Below are 6,704 nucleotides of genomic sequence, written 5' to 3'. Positions count from 1 at the left end.
TAAATAAGTCAGATATCGAGCTACATGTCCTCAAACCTCATCCAGGTCGCTTCCCGGTGACGTGTTTCTTCACTTGTCTAGTTCACAGTGAGTTATACGACACACCGACTAGTCTGGGAGACATTTATTAACACTTGGATGCAGTTTGACTGGCTTGAGATTGGTTTGTGGGCTTGTATTTACCAAGGCTATATTTAAGTTGCTGTTGACCTCCAGTGTTTGTTAGCAATGTTAGCATTTAACAACTTTTGTTCTAAACTAAAGAGGCAAAATTTGGGCTTCAAACATTTCTTGGTCGATAGACCGAATCTGGGGTAAGTGGTGAGCTGCTACTCTCTGCTGATCCCAGATATAAATACCTTTGTGTAAATGAATGTATGAGGATGACAACACCTGTAGAGAGAAGGTAACACTCATCATCAGCAGAGTGGAGCACAAGGAGCAGATAAACACACACCTGCATTCTTACTGAGTTACACACACTACACACAGCTACAGCAGGACTGCTGATCCACACCGTACACACTCTTCAATACAGTCTACTGAATGACTTCACAAGTACACTTATAGTGGAGAGGAAGTGTATTCAAATGAAACTAACTAACTGAAACTGACTAACTAACCTTAACACAACACATACCAAATATAGAGATGCAGTCGGTTTTGTAAGTTGTCATGTGGTACGTCCTCTTTCTTCCTTATCAGTCAGTGATCTATCAGATATTCTCATATTGTCAGTGAGGACGGTCTCATTCTTAGTTAAGTGGCTCTGTCCTTTGTCATAGACACACGATGTAGAAGCTCAGGGGGTGAGACCCAACATAACCTCCCTCACTGCTGTTTGGTCAGTTCATTTCGCTACGACACCCAAAGTACTTCAAAGGCTTATTAATGAAAACAGTGTAACGCTTCTTACCTGGAGTGAGGAACAGGTGCTATGGGGTAACCGCGATGCGTGCAGTAAACATGGAGTGACATACACACACAGTTGTGGGCAATCTGAAAGACTTTTATTCTCTCCTGGACCACTTCAAGCCATCATTGTACTTATACATAAAGGAAACAGTAAAAAGCACCGTACAGCGTTACCAAAGAAAAAGGAGTGTTGAGAAGACGAACAGAAAGGTGACGGTTCTCCCCTCACACACACACACACACACACACACACTCTCTCAGTTACTCAATCTACATAACCATAAAGCTCCCTCTTAAAGGCGCAGTACAACTGTATCTGTTACAAGATTGCCAGATTGATCCTTCCCCAGAAAACTGTTGAAGCTAAAATTGTCCTGGGGAAATGTTCCTGTGGGTTGTGGTTGTGAATTCTAAAAAATTACAAACAGTTCACAGTGTGAACCTTCATGATGGAAAAAAAAATTCCTACTTAGTGTCATCAAGGAATGTTTTACAATGTAAGTAGATTTTCCAACAGTTAACTAAATGGTGAAGTGTGTGACAGGAAGTTAATGTTTATAATCTCTCTTACATTATCCTAGGGGGAAATATAAACATGCTGTGACACTTCAATTAAGTAGTATTAAGGCACACCTCAAATCCACCATATGTACCTCATCTCCATCAGGTGGACCTCCACCAGGCAGACCTCATCTTCACCAGGTACACCATAACTCCACCAGGCAGAATTTAACTCCAACAGGTAGGCATCAGCTCCACCAGGCACTCCTCAGCTCTACTGGGAGATCCTCGATATTGATGAGCAAGACAATCCTGCAGCTGTTTTCACCACAGTTAATACTGTGTTCCACTGAATAAATGATGATTTGATAATTATTACAGTCTGTAATATGTAAATTAGAGTCACATGTAACATTAGCATTACTGCTCAAATTCTTAATCAATCATTTCATACACATGTATCACTGAATCCTGTGGAACTGGAAAATATACAAAACAGACATGGCAAGGAGACAAATGTAATGACACAAGCTTCCAGTTTGTTTGCTCTTCAAGCATGCTGGCTGACCATGAAGGACGGTCCACAATAGTCGGGTGCCAACTCTCAGACCAAATCAGGTTTCACAAAACAGGTTATTGAACTTGTCCTGAACTTGTGCCAAACCAAAGTCAATAAAAAAAAAATCTCACAAGCTTAGGTCTGCTTGCCTGATCTTTTTAAGATAGCAGAAAAAGTACAAATACTCTTTAGCTAATTTTGGGATCAACTGAACACTGGACACAACATTTGAACATTTGACTCTTTGTATGTAGGTTAGCTAAGAACATGATCATAAGAAATCTCAGTAATACTGGCATGTCAGGCACTGAAGAGACAAGCCTCATATCCTTATCAATAGAATTATGTGCTAAATAAAACATATAAAGGGTTTAATTCTATGTGAGTTGGAACTGAAATGAAAATGAAACTTCACTGCGTGTACAATGCTGTTCTCAATTTTAAAATTAAATCCACAATATATTTTAACAGCCCTGGATCTAGACTGCTCTGGTTGAGGAGGCAGTAAAACATAATGGGTTGGCATGTGTTTAGTCATATTTTGAAAGCCAGAACTATATTCTGGGCTTGATTTGAAGAGGGATGTGAGGAGATGCAAATCTCCCAGTGAAAAAAAAAAATACATGCGGACAACCAACCCCTTGTAAAACATATCTCCCTTTACACCCCATCTGGATTAATATTAATGTGATGTCATTTAAGATGTCTTACTATTTTCACTCTAACCTTCTGTATGTTTTACACGCTAAGTTACGTTGGGCGTATCAGGAATTCCTCGTGTCAAACGAGGTGGATCCGTAGAGTTGCGATCTTTCTCTTTACATTGGTGACTCAGTGGAGGGTTTGGTGCATGATGCATCTGCCTTGTATGATTCTAGAAATGCAGCAAGATCTATGCTCTTTATTCAAGAAGAAAAACAATAACCAGCATTAACCAGTGAAAGATGTTTGGAGTTAATAAAACAGAAAATCTGAACGTATAATCAGGGGAATGTCCTAATATAGATTCAAATAAGTTTTTTTTTCACCACTTTTAAAGGGAAACATAAAATGTTTCACAATCTGCTCAATCGTCATGATGAGAAATGCTAAGCTAATTTAGTCAGATATTATTGCTAGCACTGTGGCTAACTCTGTGCATTTCAACCACATAAAGGCTCAGAGATGGAGCTTGCAGATGACCCTGATGGTAAATGATGACAGCAGGGCTAATGATACAAGCTTAAATTGAAATATGAGGTAAATAAATAAAATAAAAATGCATACACCTGAGATTGAAACATGCTGTGTGGCTAAATGTGCACTTTCAAAAGCTTCCAAAACTGGCTGCGATGGCGAGGAATCGTTCAAGTTGTGTGAAGGTTCTCAGAGAGGTCAGTGGTACCGAGAATAAAAAGAGCTCTGAAAGTACTAAGTACATGTTAGCTAATATGAAAAAAGACTGCCATCCTGTATAGCTGATAAAAAGAATTGCACTTATGTACACAGATCAGTTAGTGTATTCGAAGACCGCAGCAGCTGAGTTTGGAATGAGACTACACAGCCTCACAGAAATCAATACCAGAGCTAACAATGCCAGCGTACAGGGTTTTGGCATCAGTAATGTTAACTAAAGGATGAATGCTGTGCAATGTTCCTGCTCTATTTGAAACAGCCCCTCAGTGGTTAATGTTTAAAGGACTGACCTCAGATTACACGAAACAGGCTATAAAATGTATGAACTCAATCCCAATAGTTTACTGCTGACAGGACGTGGATGGTAAGTAAATGTACTGTAAGATGACTGATATTCTGGAGATACAAATAATTTTTTCCTCAGATCTTGTTTCAACTAAATGGCAAACACTTCAACAGTGATCTATTACATCTTTAAAAATGTAAAAACTGAATTAAAGACTAGACTCAGAAGTAGTCTCCATGCAGGCTATCACGTATATACCTCTCTTATGAAAATCCATGTGTTGACTATTTTCTAATGTAACAGTTGTGTTTAAATGAACCTGCATATGATACATTTCAAATCTGTGCAGTGCTTCTGCAGGTGTTAAAATGTGGGGAAAGGTCCAGTGCTGTTTGATGGTTGTCCTCATACTGTCAGTGGACTGGACTGTAGGCATCAAGGAGCAGGATCATGATCAAGACCATTCAACAGATCACCATCAACATCTCCATCATGGCAAGGATGCAGCCCACCCCCACCAGAATGGAGAAGACAAACCCTGCCACAAACTCTCACCCCACAACGCAGACTTTGCCTTCTCCCTCTACAAGAAGCTGGCCAGCCATCCTGACACCCAGGGCAAGAATATCTTCTTCTCTCCTCTGAGTATCTCCATGGCTCTATCCATGCTGGCCCTGGGGGCCAAGAGCAATACCCACTCACAAATCTTCAGCACTCTGGACTACAGTGCTCTCACAGCTGATCAGGTCAATGAAGGCTATGAGCACCTTCTCCACATGCTGGACCACAGCCAGGATGCCCTACTGTTGGAGATAGGAGGAGCTGCAGCTGTACAAAAAGGCTTCAAGCCTGAAGACAAGTTTCTGAAAGATATCCAGCACTTCTACAAAGGTGAAGCCTTCAGTGTGGACTTTTCCACACCTGAAGTCGCTGTGCAAGAGATCAACAAGTTAATTGCCAAAAAGACCAAGGACATGATCACTGATATGGTCAAGAGTCTGGATGCTGCCACTGTGATGATGCTCATCAACTATATGTATTTCAAAGGTAAGAGTAGACAAGCAGAACCCACTAGAGATTAAATAATTTTTCATGTATTTCACCTGAACTGCACTAACCAGTTTTGTATTTCACTCTGTCAGGTAAATGGCAAGAGGCTTTTAAAGTGGAGCACACCAGCAAAGGTGACTTTCATGTGGATGAGAACACCACAGTGCCTGTGGATATGATGAACAGAAATGGCAAATATGACTTCTACTATGACCAGGGCAACTTTACGTCCATTATCATGCTGCCATATAATGGAAACGTGTCCATGATGATCGTCCTGCCTGACCAGGGAAAAATGGAGGAGGTGGAGAAACACATCAGCAAGGATCACCTCAAGTACTGGAAGGAAAAAGTCCACGAAACGTAATGTATCATGAAATGCTTTTAAAAATAGAATTTCACTTAAACATGTTAAGTACTACCACAGAGTAGAACCTTTACTCCCTGACAAGGTCACCAATGGCAAAAAAGTATTAAATAAATATTTTTGCTTATGCTATTCCATGTAAGAGTGTGTTTTCCTGACTGATCATCTCTGTTCTCCAGCACTTTGGACTTGTATATGCCCAAGTTCTGAGTGTCTGCTTCCTCCTGTCTTGGGGACACACTGAAGGAGATGGGAATGGTTGATGCATTCTCAGACAGCGCAGACTTCTCTGGAATCAGTAAAGGGGCCAAATTGGCAGTTTCTAAGGTATGTGGTAAACCCTTTAAGAGATTTGCTGTCATGTCTAGAGTGTCACATTATAAGTTTGGGAAATATTGTTTAAAACCTTCTCAGTAGACGTCTGGGGGGTCTTTGGGGCAAAAAAATCAATGGCTTTCTGATGTCTGTTTGTTTTGGAAAGAACAATGATGTGATCATTCTCTTCCGTTATGGGAAATTTGGTGGGATCTTGGCAGAGACTGCCCATCTTAAATATCCAGTAGAATTTAGACTGCACTCTCAGCTTCAAATAAAAAATTGAATTTTTAGGTTTGCCTCTCTTGATATGATACGATATGAAGTAACATTTATACAGCGCCTTTCTCAGTACCCAAAGACGCTTTACACTGCACAATGATTTTACATTCAGTCAACACACTGGTGAGATGCCACAGCCAAATTCCAACTGCTTTCCATCAAGGACTGTTCAGAAGTTAATGCATCTACTGCTTACATACTTTAAAGTGTCATTCAATGACTGCCCAGATTGGTCCTTCCCCACAGGTCCTACACAAGGCCGTCCTCAGCGTGGATGAGCAGGGCACTCAGGCTGCAGCTGCCACAACTGTTGAAATCGTGCTCATGTCAGCGTTGCCTTTCAAAACAGAAGTCAGCAGACCGTTCCTAGTCTTCATTGTGGAGAAGAACATCAGGAGTATCCTGTTCATGGGAAAGATAACCAACCCCACTGTGTAGTGGTAGACGTCTCCCACACAGTCTAGTCAGCAGTACGATGGGAGTGCTACTGATATCTCTCATATCAATTAGCAACAAATATAGTCACGTCTCTGTATTATCTCAGAGCAATGAAAGGCTAAATGTTGTGCTATTTTAGTGAGCTACATATAGAAGGGACTTCATTTAGCTATAATTAAACTTAAAATTAAATGCTCCTTTCAGACTTAGTCCAGTTCCCTTACACCAGATATGAGAAAAAGTAACAGACTGTTGGATTATTTCTGATGGCACAGTGAATACAGATGTACACAAACCCAGGCATCTGAATGGAAATAAAGTTGTTGAGTGATATTTGAATGAGTCTTCATTTGTTTTGACAAACCAATCATGGCAGTCTGTAGCACACAAATCAGGGGCAGTTATAACATTAGGTATGTTGGTCATATATATCAGTGTTTCATACAAATATTACTTAAGTCATATGGAACTATGTAATTCTAAAACAGACATAGCAATGTGACAGACGTACATTAAGCTCCAAACTCTCTAACAGTCCTGTGATTCACTTATAAATCAGTTTTGAGTTATTTCCCAGTGCGTTGTCTTGTATGTTG

The 6,704-nt window shown here is 40.4% G+C and overlaps 1 pseudogene; it reads left to right on the top strand.

Moving 5' to 3' along the window:
* Window positions 1–3,805: 3,805 nt before the first annotated feature.
* Window positions 3,806–6,403, top strand: LOC145660140 (alpha-1-antitrypsin homolog; annotated as a pseudogene).
* The last annotated feature ends 301 nt before the right edge of the window (window positions 6,404–6,704 follow it).

The sequence above is a fragment of the Electrophorus electricus genome, chromosome 2 (assembly GCF_041902795.1).
Source record: "Electrophorus electricus isolate QZ-2024a chromosome 2, ASM4190279v1, whole genome shotgun sequence".
NCBI classification, from domain to species: Eukaryota; Metazoa; Chordata; class Actinopteri; order Gymnotiformes; family Gymnotidae; genus Electrophorus; species Electrophorus electricus.
Note: the sequence above shows the minus strand (reverse complement) of the source record. Positions and strands in the feature narration are given on the sequence as shown.